General features: G+C 38.7%; 1 long non-coding RNA gene across 1 annotated transcript in view; it reads right to left on the reverse strand.

The window, feature by feature from the left end:
• LOC308409773 overlaps positions 1 to 15,695 on the reverse strand; it is a 54,531-nt gene that overhangs the window by 37,736 nt on the left and 1,100 nt on the right. The window lies entirely within an intron of this gene.

Raw genomic sequence — 15,695 nt, forward strand, 5'->3', positions numbered from 1 at the left:
CAAGTCTTTTTTTAAATTCAGAACATAAGAAACACATCAAATGTTTAAACTGAGAAAATGTACCATTTTAACAAAAATATGAGCTAATTTTGTACTTGATGCTAGACATTTTTCCCACTGTCTAGCATCCTTCCGTTAACAACGTCTGGGAACTGAGGAGACCAGCTGCTGGACTTTTGGGAGAAGAATGTTTTCTTATTCCTTTTGAAAATTCCCAACGGAGAATTCAAGCTGCTCAATAGTCTTGGGTCTTCTTTGTCATACGTTTAATTCCATGGTGTTCCAAATGTTTTCCGTTGGTGAAAGGTCTGGACTGCAGGCGGGCCCATTCATGAGCCTTGAGTCTTCTACTAAAGGTATGCTGTTGCAATAGGTCCAGTATGTGATTTAGCATTGTCCTGCTGAAATATCCAAGCTCTTCCCTGAAAAAGACTTCATCTGGAGCGGAGGATATGATGCTCTAAAACCTTTGTATGCCTTTCAGCGCTGATGATGCCCTTCCAGAAGCACAATGTGCGGTTCTCTACTGCATATGGAATTGGTAGGGAACAGTTCTCTACTTTACTCATGAGGTTTAGCACAGAGAAAATGGCAGTTTCATTTTTGCGTGATAGTACGGTGGCCCTGAAGGGCTAAACGGACTACAACTCAAGAAAACACCAGCAATAAGAAAAATGCTGCAAAAGCACACAATACACAGAAATAGGAAAAACAAAAACGGAAAAAGGAAAAAAGAAAACAGAAATAGGAAAAACAGAAATAGGAAAAAACAGATTTTCAAAAGCACAAGGGAAGTGTTTCTGGCGAGACAATAACATGACGGACCAGTTGCAGGAACCAAAATATGCTAAGAATTGCGCTAGGAGACACTTAAACGAAGTGGAGGATCAATGGGTTTTGTGAGGAAAGATAAGATGAGAGGTAAGTGTGTTAGCCTAACTATTAGCCTAAAAATCAGTATTATATAAATCATGAGATTAAAACACACTTACCTAGCATGTTTTGGTTCCTGCAACTGGTCCGTCGGGTTATTGTCTCCCCAGAAACACTTCCCTTGTTCTTTTGGAAATCTGTTTTTTTCTATTTCCATTTTTGTTTTTTCTATTTCTCATTTCTTTTTCTCTATTTACATTTTCTTTTGTCCCATTTCCGTTGTGTTTTGTGTGCTTTTGCAGCGTTTTCCTTATTGCTGGTGTTTTCTTAAGTTGCAGTCCGTTTGGCCTCTCAGGGCCACCGTATGATAGAGCTTTAAACTGTATTTGTGGATAGCAACAGTGTTCACAGACAGTGATTTCATAAGTGTTTCTGGGCCCATGCAATGATTTCCATAACAGAATCATGCCTGTTTTTAATGGAGCGCAGCATTATTCTGAAAATGTTGCACAATTTGTAGACTTGCAAGTCATTGCATTCTGTGTTCATATATATTTTAAACAGCATCTCAACTTATTGGAGTTGGGGTTATACTAGTTCTCTATATTTGACTCCTAATACTTCTACTCTTGATGCAACATTGACTTGAATCTGGGCTGTCTTGTTGATTAGTAGTGCATTACATACATTTGGTTTATAGATGAGCTTCACTTTCTCCCTTTTTCACTTTCTCCCTTTCTCTCCACCAGGTTTTCTTCAGCATCACCTCAAATTTTCATTGTTTGTATCTGCAGCCAGTAGATTTTCCCCCCATTCAATATTTTTATATCTGACAGCTGCCAAAGCCTTTCTAGAACCAAACCCAAAAAAATGAAGTAAAGCAGAGAAACGTCTGAAAACACAAGGTCCGTGCCCATGTCATTCTTCTGAACTCCAGATTAATCGTCCAAAGAAAACACGTTCCACTTCTCTCTTCATCATCTCAAATCTCACAGCCAAAGAATGTTCAGTTGTTTATATCATCATTTCTAAGTGATGAAACTTGTAAACTGGAGCACATTTTTTGCTAACACACTCACATTCAGAAATAATATTATGAGAAGAAATATGCTCTAGGTACTCTCATAACCAAGTACTGGTGGAAAGTAAATTCTTTTGTAGCTTCAAAGGTTCTATGATATGCTGCCTGACAAATAAATTCCCTGTGGTATGCTTCACTTTTTAATCTTTTCAATGATACTCATGAATATTTATTACAGGCATTAGTGCAAAGTGAGACATGTGCTATGATATTATACATAGAGTCAGATTTCTCTATCATGTCTCTCTCACTCTGCGGTAAACTGAGTTTGAGTTTGTAGGCTGTGGGAACAGAAATGAATGTCTGTCTCTATGTGTGTTAGCCATGCTCCACAATACAACCACTTGGCAACCATTTGTTTTGAGTCTTCCTATCACAGACGAGTTATGCTCATTGGTGCAGAATGATTAAGACTGACTGTGACATGTTGACAATTTGTTTGTGTTTATAAATTAGACGACAACTACTTGCAAACCTTCACCAACACCAATCTGTCTACAAATGACCCCAGTTTGTAGACAGTGGTCTGAGGTGGACCACAATTGTTTAGAGACTAGTTGCCTTCAACCAGGCACCTTCTGCATTTGCCTTCAGGTTAAAAGCGATTGAGGGTGTTGCATGCTCCACCTCTGAGCAACCAGGTTGTGACTGCAACTACTTGCAATCGGTTGCTGAATCCAGAAGGATAGTTACAGGGTGGTTGCTGTCCTTGTATTACTTTAGTGTGAAAGAGCAAAAAGTGGGAGAAAATTGAAGGTAGGTAAATTTTCTTGAGTATATAGTTATTTAACATGAATATGAAATTACTCCCAGCTCTGCAACCTTTTCCCAAAAAAGTTCCCTTAGAACTAAAAAGTAAAACAGGTTTCTCTGTCAGCACAGAGTGTTTGTGTCTTGGTGCACTTCTAGCAACAATAGTGAGACTGGTGTCACTTTCAAGTCACATACAGAAACTTGACATCACAGTGTATCACACCGGGTACACCTATAAGCATGCTTTTACTGCCTGAATCTAACCACAAACAGCAAGTGAAAGTTAAGTAGCAAAGCATGGCATAAACCGCAGTCTGCAGGTTCTCACTATCAGTTATAATTATTATAATTATCAGTTGCAACTTCATAGTATTCATAGAATATTCATGGATGGTTTTCAAATTAAGTAAACCTACCAGATCATCGGCTTGGTTAATGTCAAGCTTTTTGAAGAAGAAGAAGAAGAAGAAGAAGAATTTTCTACTGAAAAGACGAATGAGACTTTATTTGAAATGTAATGTAATGTAAATGTTATGAAAACGTGTCTATTTAGTATGTCCTAACCCAGTTAAGGAAATTGGCATGCTATTCACGATCGCAGCCTGAGTTGGGTGGGTTTTGTACTTCCTTTTTTACTTCGGTACCATGCAGCACCATCTTCCACATTTTCCTAAAGGGACTTCCAATGTGTCCAAGTGTAACACTATGGGTTCTTTACCAGGCAAAAGAGTTGAAAGATGGTGTGAGTAAGAATGCGTTGGCTCAACATGTCTTGCTCTTCTCTGAAGACATCAGTCTTTCAGCTATGCTAGCCCCCAAGTCAGGTGCCAGGCAGACTGTTCATCCAGGCCAAGTTACACTCATTGCTCCTCTACTAACACATTCCAGTTTAAAGTCCGGGCAACGTTCAAAGGAACCAGGCAATTACAGTGCAGCCGCCTGCGTCACTTTTTTGTTTACTTCCAAAATGTTCTGAAGTCTTTAAGCCTTTTGAAGTATTTTCCTTGTGCTAGGGGCTCCTCTTTCTCTCAGGGTAGGAAACTAGCTGTGAGCAATGTGCAAAGGTCCAGATGTGTGCCATATTACCAACTCACTCCTGACTGGGCTGCAGTTTCCATTACAGTCACCTTGACAGAGGGATCATACAATGGTCACATGTGTTGAGCGTGTGAGAACTGTTGAAATCTGTTTTCACACAGATTTTATCCCCCAAAAATCACAAAGGTAAGAAAAAAACAATAAAAAGAAAATGCAATTAAGCTGCTGGAGTACTATAGTGATTTATGGTAAGTATAAAAAACAGTGATGTTTGCACTACAAATGTTTCTGTCCTGCAGAGGTGTTTGGCAGTCTACTGAGGTTACCCTACTGTGGATTATTATGTGATCAAACAGTTCTGGGAACAAGTCCATAAAAATAAAAAGCCTTGCCCGATTTAAATTTGGCCAGTCTTCTGTTCAAAGGTCATCTTTATGGAATGTCCAGACAGCTTCCAGCACATCTGTACCTTTAGATCTCTCCCTGGCAGTCCCGTCCTGACCACATGCACCGTGGCCTCTGAGATTTCACCACAGACCTCAAAGTTGTGCAGAAATCAACCAACTTTTCTCTAAGACTAGTCTGAATTTCATGTAGTGGATCATTACTGATGGTGAGAGTTTGCAAATTTTGCAGGTGGTCAACCAAGCACTCTTTAGATAAGGATTTTTCAAGCCAGAACACAGCATGTCACAGGGAAGACTGAGACCAGAAGTATACTCTTCATTATTTTCTTCTCGACGTATATTGGTTGGCGCACTGTGAATCCTTCCTCTTAGGGTCAGGCAGTGCCAAGCTTTCCCACCAACCTAATACATCAGATTTGCTTCTCAGTGACTTTTTTAAACTTTCTCAAAATCAAATTCAAGTTGAAGAACACAAAAGAAGAGATTCACTGCGATATAACACCAGAGAGCAGGACAACCACTACAAATATAAAAATTGTCCAGAGGTCAATGTGAAGATGAGCTTGAATTAGAACGTTAAGTTTTTTTTATTTTTATGGGTTTATTCTTCAAATACTTGTGCAAATGAAATATGAGTCTGTATGAGTTGATTTAGTTGAACTAGATATTTTATTAATTTATTATAAATGAGGTCGGTATACCCAGATAAATCAGCAGATGTACTTTGCAAATTATTACAATTTCAGATTTTTCAGGAATCATTGAGTTACTTCTATTGAATACACACAAAAACTTGCATTTTGCTCCAGCACAGTTATGTACTCAAATACAAGTATAACCAATTTTCTTCTGAATCTCAAATACAGTGCTTTAAGGCTAATAAAGGTAGCCTTAATGTTCCTCCAAATGGCACTATGCATTTATTGGTTTAAGCTTCCTCCCAGCTGGACATGCTTGCGCTACTTCCTCATCAAGGCTGCCAGGAAGGATGCTAATTAGGTGCCCATCCAAACTCAACAGGTTGCTTATTGTAAAAGCAGCATATATTCCTTCCTTGCTCACAACCTTTCCTGTTCTCGGGACAGGCAGACCGTCTGTGAATAAACATCATGATCGAATTCTCACTCCCTAGACCTCATCACCATGACAAAGCTGGAACATACTGTAGACCTGGTGATAAACTAAAGAGGAGCTATTCTACTTTTCTCGATTCTCTTCATAGATCTATTGTTCAAATGATCATATTACACATGATCAAAGCTTTCAGTAAGTTAACAGACTGCTCCAAACATTCAGTTTATCTCAGTTTTTTCTAGTTTTGGATGCATGTGATGTCATAGATAGAGGATATTCCTCGTATGGCCATTTCAGCCACATAAGCAACACCTTCCTGCAATTCTTTTTTTCTTGAGAAAGAGAAAAATATTCACATAGAGCACAGTTCATAGATTGTCTTGAGGCAGAAATTACTAAACACTGAAAGCCACAATCACATCATTTACAAGAGGCAGTCACATCTCTGGTGTTTCTGGTTGTGGGTAACAGTATCAGCAGGCTATGCAAGATAGCCCAGATGCCTTTGTCTGTTATGGGAATGCTTTAGGAACTTATGGCAAATTATATAATCTAGCTATTGTGTTCTACTCCTGTCCCAGGGTCTACAGGTAGTTCCTTTCACCTTAGGTATCCAGGAGCCATCTACAGTGGTTGCTACAAGTATGTTTACCAAATCAAGCATAACATTAGTTCAGACATGCCACAAAGTGAAACTCAACTGTAATTTCAGCAAATCAGCCGATACCCTCCTACACATAAAGTTGTCGCATCTCATTCAGTGTGCGCCATTTAAATTTCCATACCTGCAGTTTCTACACCCCAGGTCATATACAGAGGTCTCAACGATTCTGTCTTGGCCTTAAAAACAAAAAACAAAAACTAATTTTATGTTCCTTTTACATATTTCATGCCCTGCAAAAAAACGAAATAAACAAAAGTGATATGGCTTCTTTGAGTAATTTGATCTAGACGATTACTTTTTGGAAAAACATTGCTATGTCACTTTTTTCCACCAGACACTATTTGTTGTTTGTTTTTTGGTCTGCACATAATTGCTGAACATTATGTGCAGCAACCCATCCCCACCCTAGCTCTTCCTTTCATCTTGTGTCTGAATCGGTGTCATATCTGTTATCACTGATGCCTGCACATGGAAGGGTGCAGAGGTGTGGTCTGCTCTCCTTTGCTTTCCATGTCTGCACGTGAGAAGGTGGAGAGGTCACCAGAACTGAGTCATAATATCAAACATGAATTACTGCAGAGGGTTTTTTTTTTACTTTTGATCTCAGATATGAAGAAGACAGATGCTTCTTCTGCTGATAAGCAACACAAGCACAAAAGGTTTTACTCTGCTTACAGGTCGCTTCAGCTGAAAGAATTATTCTCTCCCATGATAACTCTTCTTTCTCCTGTGAGGTGACAGACATTTGCTCATAAACACTTTGTTAGCCTATAGGAGGCCCCCCGCCCCTGGCCAGTTCAGGCTAGCTGCTCTCAGCGAATGAAACCAGAGAAATGGCAATGCTCATGGGAGCAGGGTTAGTGACTCAAAGACAACCATTCACGAAGAACACACTCCTCTCAAGGGTGTAAGTCATACAAGTAGCACACATTCTCTGTTGTTACCTACATGGAGTTATTACTATGGACACTTTGATTGATTATTTTAGAAAGCTTAGTAAACAATACCTGACTTTTATTGACTTTTGAGAGGCTGCAGTTTGTTTAAAATGTCATGCATTCATCATTTTTGGACATTGGCTGCATTTTCCCTCATATTCAGTCCAGTCCATTCCTGACCATTTTCAAAGGAATGTTTTTTTGTTCATTAAGCCACTTAACACTGACCTATGAATCATTCATGTATAAAAAAGCCTCGTAACTCAATAGATGAACAAGATAAACTTTTAAATAGCTGCTATCAGCATGTCCTAAAAACACATCATTTGTTCTATTATTTATTTTATTTATTCATATAGCGCCAAACCACAACAACAGTCGCCTCAAGGCACTTAATCCTATAAGGTAGACCCTACAGTAATGCATACAGAGAAAAACACAACAATCATATGACCCCCCATGAGCAAGCACTTTGGCGACAATGGGAAGGAAAAACTTCCTTTTAACAGGAAGAAACCTCCAGTAGAACCAGTTTCAGAGAGGGGCGGCCACCTGCACTCATTACTTTAGTTGAATGGTACCTAAAACTAAACAGTTTGACAGGAATAAAATAATATTTTTGCGCTTACAAGGTGATTCCCAAAGAGCTATTGGCGCAAAACTTGACATATATCAACATGGTGTGCAGTGAGTGCTTGGAAAAATATAAGTAAACTGGAGAAGTGGAGAACAAAAGCTTCAGGTTTTAAAAAAATATCTACAGTGCCGTAAGTTTTCAGCATGACGATGATCCCAAACACACTTCCAATGCTATAAAAGTAACTGTAAACAACACTATCAGTCATGGATTGGCCTCCCCAGAGCCTGGACCTCGACATTATTGAAGCGGTGTGAGATCATCTTGGCAGAGAACAGATCAAAATGCAGCCAACATCAACAGAAAAGCTTTAAATTTCCTTTAAGACACCTGGAAAACTATTCCTGAAGACTACTTACAAAAATTACAGGCTTGGCTGAGAGAGTTCAGTTCATGTTTCAATAAATCACTGCACCCATTTCCCATTTCCTAGGGTATATCAAGACTTTTAAACTGTAATGCATAAAGTTCTGTTATATACCATTTGAGTACCATACACACATATTAGTGAAATACTTAAATTCAATAATTGTATAAAAATAAAAATTATATAGTTAACCATCAGCTGTTCCATAAAATAATTTATTAAAACTGCAAGTCTAAATTTTCCTTTTAAAATCCTCTTTCTCGCCTGTCTATTCAGATAATGGCTCAGCTATTGTTGTGGCTACAGCAAATCATGTAAAGGCCTTAATCTAGCTATTATCATAATCTGGATTTTCACCGCAATCAAGTTGTTTGTGAATGTCCCGTGTGAATACTGCTTTTAAGCAATATTCTCATGTTCGACTGAAATAACCCCGCCGCCTGCTGCCTGTCCCCTGCTGCCCTTCCAAAATAACATCACACACTAATCAATATGAATGCTAAAACACCATAATCTCCACCACCACCACTCCCTCCCTCCCTCTCTCTCTCTCTGAGTGCTTTCTCTGGGCATCCAGTGCTCACTTGTCAGTGTCCTGCACCTCACGTGGTCGTTTAGCACACATTTAACACATTAAACAATTAGGCTCTAACAGAGGCTGACACCCCCTCACTCCCCCTCCACCCATGTTCAACAGTGGAAAAGCACATATGTCAGAGTGCACGCGGGCAGAAAAGGAAGCAACAGCATGCTGAACATAACCATGGTAGATGGTTAAAGGCAAACATACATGCACAATGCCCACAGTTTATGAGCATTAAATTTACCAAACAAAGTGGGAACAGGCAGGCCTGGGGACAGGTGCAAAGGGGGTGGGGTTGGCTTGGTGGAGGAGAGGGAGGATGAGGAGAAGGGAATAAGCTCTCAAAAAATATTTAAATTGTACATTAGCTTCAAGTCTATTCACTATAATGAGTGGAATTAATTATAGCTGTCATAAAAACACACACTGGCTTCAATAAAATTAGCCAAAGCACAATGTGTGTCGTAAAATGCCAGAGATGTACTGTTTCTGCATATTTTAAACACACAAAAATAAAGTCTTAATGCTTTCATGATACAGTTTCTCATTAATATGCTCCTCTTTTGCAGTGCGGATGGCGTCCGAGCTTCTGGTCCCACCAGCTGCCAGCAGTGTCACAGGGTTAGTGGGCCCTTGAGCCACACAGATAATCAGCTTTATTAGTGCTGCCGCTAAAACCAATTTAAGAGCAGACTAGAGGGATCAGACGGGCCAGCTGTCCACACCAGCGCCTCGGCAGGCACCCTGGCCCCGGCCCACAGAAAACACCAAAACAACAACAACTGCAAGCGCTGCCAATTCAACTGTGTGAACAGGCTTATTACCATATTTGCAACCCTGGCCCAGATCATGAAAATAAAGCCACACACATGACAAATTCTGTTATTCTCGATACATTTTGGTCAATGCTTATTTAAAGTGTGATTATTTTGGTTGATTTTTTTATATTCCAGGTTTTTCTGGTTTCAGTTTGGCCACGATTCAACCCATTTTATTCTCTCACACATCGAGTCAGTGTTCCTGGTATTTCCACACGGCACCTGAGTCATCAACACAGCAAAACATCCTCACCTCATTAACGACCCTCTGACCCCTACAGGGACCAGCCTCATTACCTCATTGCGTTTCCTGTCTACCTACAGTCTATCTCCCAACTTGCCTTCACTGCTAATTACAGAGTGGCGAAAGGAGGCTAACTCCATATTAGTCAGGCCAACACGCTTTACAACACGCTCCAGGCACGATTTTAGCCTTACATCACGTTTGTGTCTGGGTTGACGAAGAGACAGAGGACGTTAATCTGGCCTGGTCACAGTTTTAGTCACAGTTGCATCCTTTACACAGCCCCAGATCTCGTCTGTTCAGACAGAGGTTTCAAGACCAGATTAGCCGCAAAATAACAAGTGAAAACAGGAAGAAGAAATAGATGGTCTTGCCAATAGCAGGGCACCAGGACAGTAGAGAGACTCTCTCACAAGTGCCTCAGTAATCTGTTTCAGTCAAAATCAATCATGAAAAATTCTTGGTAAATCTGGGATATTAACAGGTTGTCTAGTGTTTAGAAACCTGTGCTGTCTTTCTTAAATTTGTCTTTAGAAATTACCATAACATCACCATTAAACATTAGGTTAAGTGCTTTAGGTTTCAGATTGTGTGTCACAGAAGATGTTCACTAGCTTAAATGAATTCTGTACACTCAGGCAATTAGCATTACTTGTGTTTCTATTCATGAATGAAGCAACCCCTCCCCAGCTAAGCTGAAGGTGACACCTAATTCCTAGTCCTGAAAAGATCTGTTTTGCCAAATGTAAGTGTGTATGGTAAAAAATGTTCTAATGTTTTAATCAGTGGACAGATGCTTTACAATTAATGCTACTCCTGCTTTTGTTAAGGATCTGCAGAAAATAAATGTGAAATTTGCATCTCGGTTCAATGGTAATATAAGCTGCTTTGATATTAGAGTTGAAATTACAATTGATATAAGAGCTGATGTCAGTTTAAAGGCAGTAAAATGTAGGTTTTTTCCAAAGATTTTTGAAAAGGTGTGAAAAATACAGACAATTCCACACCCACTATACACCGTAAAAAAATAAAAAAATCCCAAAAAAACCCAGTAATATTCCGGCAGCTGGGGCGCCAAAATAATACCAGAAAATACCAGAAAATAACTTTCTCATGAAAATACGGTTATTTTCAGTAATGACAATACAGTTTGTTGCCCTAATTTTACATGGGATTTTGTCTTTTTCAAGTGCTTTTAAACATTAAATTAGGAACATTTTAATGTGATTAAACAATGAAATTACCTATAAACAAGGTCAATGAATGCGGCAATATGAATAATAATACTTAAATGTACAGAAATATACAGTTAACAGTTGGTTTAAATGATAATGGATTGCATTCATATAGCGCTTTTCGAGACCCTCAAAGCGCTTTACAATTCCACTTCATAATTCCCCTCTGGCCATCACCAGTAGGTGGTAGGTGAAGTGTCTTGCCCAAGGACACAACGACTGAGAGTGTCCGAGCCGGGGCTCAAACCGGCAACCTTCTGATTACAAGGCGAACTGCCAACTCTTGAGCTACGATCGCCCTAAATAACAATAATAATTATTATTATTTGATGTAAAAAAAAAAGTTATATATTTTTCCATAGCATTACGTTTGAATTTAACAGTTCAATCTTTCAAATAACGGACAAATATTTGTGAAATTATGATACATTTGTGAATGTATTTTAACAATCTAAATATGCATATGTACAGACAGATACATTTAAAAAACAAGAAAATTATGTTTTATTACATTTACAGTGATTTTACATTAATTTACATTTGAAATTTAAAATCACATTCTATTGATGTAAATTTAATGATATTCTAGAAGAACAGTACAAAACTGTAAAATTCACAGTAAAATACTTTTATATTACAATTTTTTTTTACAGTATACCTGAAATCATGCATTTAAACAAAGGAGGAAGAACAAGAATCATTTTTTCCTTCTCTCTCTCTCTAAGTAGGAAGAAATATACTCATGCTTACTATAATAGGTATATCTTATCAACTGCTCATAACTGCAAATATTTAATCGGCCAATCAAATGTCAGCAAGTCAGTGGGATGGGCATGTAGACATAATTATAATGTGGCATGGTTGTTGGTGCTGGATGGGCTGGTCTGAGCATTTCAGTAAATGCTGATATGCTCAGATTTTCCCCAAACAACCATCTCTAAGCTTTGAATGGTCTGAAAGACAGAAAATATCCAGTGAGCAGCAGTTTTCTCGGAGAAATGCCGTGAAAAAAAGTCAGAGAAGAGCGGCCAGACTACTTCAAGCTAATAGGAAGGCAACGATAATTTCAGTAACTACTCATCACAACGAATGTATGCAGAAAAACACCTCTGAATGCAGAACACATCAAACCTTGAAGCAGATGCAGCAGCAGAAGACCAATCCTGGTGACACCCCTAAATCTTAGCTAAGAACAAGAATGAGGCTCCAGTTGACACAAGCTCACCAAAACTGGACAACAGAAGATTGGAAAAATGTTGTCTGGTCTCTAAGCAGCTAAAAAATTCTGATGCTATCATGTCAACATGGATGAAAGTTTCTTAGGAATATTTCCAGCACCTTTTGGTGGCAATTTTTGCCATTAAAAGAATTAAGGTCTGAAAGCCAAAGTGACTCCATCCTGGTACTAGCAAGTTGTACTTAATAAAGTAAGTGTAGCTGACGTTTTACTTTGTTTACTTTGCTTTGTGACAATCCTTCAATATCTGCCAAAGTAAGCACTATGTTACAGTTTTTCTCAGTCGCTTTGGTGCGTTTCTCAGAACACCATTAACATTTGCACAGCAGTTAGTGCATTTCCCAAAACAATTAGTGCAAACTGCAAAACCTAGTGGATAGCCTGCAAAAGCACGTCACATGCACAGAATTGATTATCCATACCTCAAAAGCAAGTATCCATGTCAACGAAACTGTCAGTGCCATCAAAATGAAAAGTCTTGACACCATCTTTATGAACAAGATAGTCAAATGGCATTGTCATGTTTCCACTATGACAGTTTATAATTTCAGTGTTTCCCATTGCAAAAACAATTGGTGACACCTGAAAATGCTGACGACAGCACTATGGCCTACCTGTACAGCCATCTGAAATGTGCAGTAAAGTCACTGTAGATGTTATGGGAGTCTTGGGAGTAACTAAGACACTGAATACGTACGTTTCACATTTCCATTGTGTAGAAGTGTTTGTAATCCTACAGAATTGTGCAAAAGAAAAATATGCTACAGTCACTTGTTCACTGTAGAATACATGTAAACATAAAATCACCCATTTGGTAGAGCCTCCTCATGAGTGACAGCTGTAATTCACCTGAGATCAATTGTTCAATTTCGGAGACATTTCCAGGAAAAATGATACAGAAAGGTATAGGATTTGTTTGACAGATGGCCAATATTTGGCATGTGATAACTAGTTCAACAATTTTGTGTGTGATGACTTAAGCAATGGATGTATGACTATTCGTTTTATTGGGAATGACTATTTAGCATCCATAGGTATGATTACTTTTGACTGACATGACATAAGCAAATGGAAATGTCAGAAAGCAGCAGGGAAATGTATGGAAGCAACCGATTCATGTCCAAAATCATTTGCAGTTTGTTCAGAGAGAGGAGAAATTGCTACTATGATGCGCACAAATGACTGAGTGTTGTGGAGGTTGAACTAATAGTTATGAGAATTTCAATTCTGATCTGAGAAACGCACCAAAGCGACTGAGAAAAACTGTATATGCATATCTGTCAGGAACCCACAGGAATCTACAACTTCAGTTACATATGAACACCTGATAAGTCCCAGGAGGAATGCAGCATTGCATGGCATCATGTGAATGATCTACGTGTGGGTCCATGCACACACACAGAGAAGCCTGTTTTTCAGTGTGTGTCTGTGTGGATGTGTAATTCTGCATGTCCAAGCATGCGGACTTTTCTTCAGCTGCAAGTGTGCATGGCATATATTTAATATATATATATATATATATATATATATATATATATATATATATATATATATATATATATATATATATATATATATATATATATACATAGATAGGTGTGTGTGTGTGTGTGTGTGTGTGTGTGTGTGTGTGTGTGTGTGTGTGTGTGTGAGAGAGAGAGAGAGAGAGAGAGAGAGAGAGTGATCTGTGTGTGATCAAGAGCATAGATCGCACTTAATGTGCAATTAACGGCTGTTTAAACAGCCTCCGTAAATGTTTAATGGTGCAGCCTGTACACGATTGAAAGAGAAGCATTGAAAGAGAATGCAAAAACAGGCCACCAGGGGCCTCAAGGGCCCCCCCTTGACTTACATTTAATGTATGGAAGAAGGCAGTCATTATCAGCCTTACAATGACACAATTCACTCTGGTTGTGTGTCCAATATCCCATTTGGATTGTATCAGGGCCCCAGTCCTGCCGATGGCTATCTAATTGGAAGAGTTAATCAAGAGCTAAAGTCAGAAGAATTGAAGTGTTTGTGCCTTTTCTGATTCCTCTACAAATCCAGTGGAGCAGAGCCAGAAGAAAGGTTATGTTCAGACTGGATCTAACAGAAAAAACAGAAGATGGGGTTTTTGGTTAAATCTTTGGTATGACTCTTTCCATTTTGAGCTAATATTTCTGTGCTTTAGCTTTTCCTCCCCATCATAGCTCAGAAGTAGTCTGATAAATTGTTTCCAGAAAAATTAAGAGAATGCATGTATGATGTGTTTTTTATTTATTTTATTTTTGTTATTTTAATGATCTTGACCTGCAAAGTGTGAAGCACAATGTTTCAAATTTTTATGTTCAGATAAGCTAAGGCTAGAAACAGCTTTAAATGCTTTAAATGTTTAACTTTAAACATGGTTTTGAGGTCAAGACAACTTCTTTCCATATGAGTGTTTTAGACAATTTTCTGAAATAATCTTCATGTATCTTAATACATCAGTAAACATGTAACATTTGTGTTTACTATTTTGTAATCATTTAGTCTATCTAGTAGCCCTTAAATATTTACTGCCAAAAGCTACCAAGAGAACCTGTTTGTCCAAGGCACTACTGATAGCTGGAATTCAAGAAAAGCATGATATTTTTGGAAGTAACCAAGAAGCACTGAGATTTCTCTCCCTTCTCTCCCAGCTCTCACCTCTCTTCCTGTGTCTAAATAAAGGTGAACTTGAATCATACAACTTCGGCTGCATGCAAACAGCAATGACCTTGTCCTTCATTTGTCATTATCACTGGGAATTTGTGTGGCTGTTAAGTCTGACATCATTAGCCATTTACAGCTCCAAACGCTCTTTCAGTTCCCAAAGGTAAACACTGACGTACCATGCATCCATCTATTGACTTTCTTAACTGCTTGGGCAGGAACCTACCCCAGCTGACATAGGTAGCTGCACCCTGAACAGTTTGCCAGTCTACCGCAGACCCAATACACAAGGACAAATCCCCATTCACACCTACAGCACATTTCACATCAACAGTTAACCTAAGAAGCATGGATTCATATTGTGCAAGGAAGTAAACATACCTGGAGATAACACAAGTGTTTGAGTCACGAGTTTGAGCCATTACACTGCCATCCCATTAAAATAATTTCTGTTCCAATTAAATGATCACTGAGGTCTAAACAAAGACACAAAAGCTAAATAGCAAAGTTGTTTTGTGAAGTTGGGTTGGTTTACAGTATAATGATGTGCTATATTGCTATAAAGGTTATTTTCTGCTGCTCCCTTGACACTAGGGGTCACCACAGCAGGTAGCCCTGCATGTTTATGCTGGAAGACTTTTACATCAGCTAGCCTTGCCGACATGACCCCATGTTTCTGTTTGGAGCAAACCACCAACATTTCACTTGCCGCTTCACTATGGAGCACCATCTACCAAACATACACTTAAGGACATCGCTATGGTAACTCTAATATAAACACATTAGCACAGTTATAAAGGGAATGAGGGTTAAATGCTGAGGATCCCTGATGAACAGAGACAAACGGCATCATGTAACAGAAAGAAGATTCTCAAGAACTGAGCAAACTTCAGCCAAGAAAACATCTGATAGTGAGTAATTTCAGCCACAGAGTGTGACTCAAGATCCTGATGCTAATTTTAATTTTCACAATGAAGCCTTGGTCTGTGGAAGATTTATTTATTTATTTAAAACTGAGCTTATACTATGCACATTAACAGTGCTGATAGAAAGCTGGTGATGCTGAAAAT

This window comes from Rhamphochromis sp. 'chilingali' (assembly GCF_963969265.1).
Source record: "Rhamphochromis sp. 'chilingali' genome assembly, chromosome: 14".
In the NCBI taxonomy this organism is placed as follows: Eukaryota; Metazoa; Chordata; class Actinopteri; order Cichliformes; family Cichlidae; genus Rhamphochromis; species Rhamphochromis sp. 'chilingali'.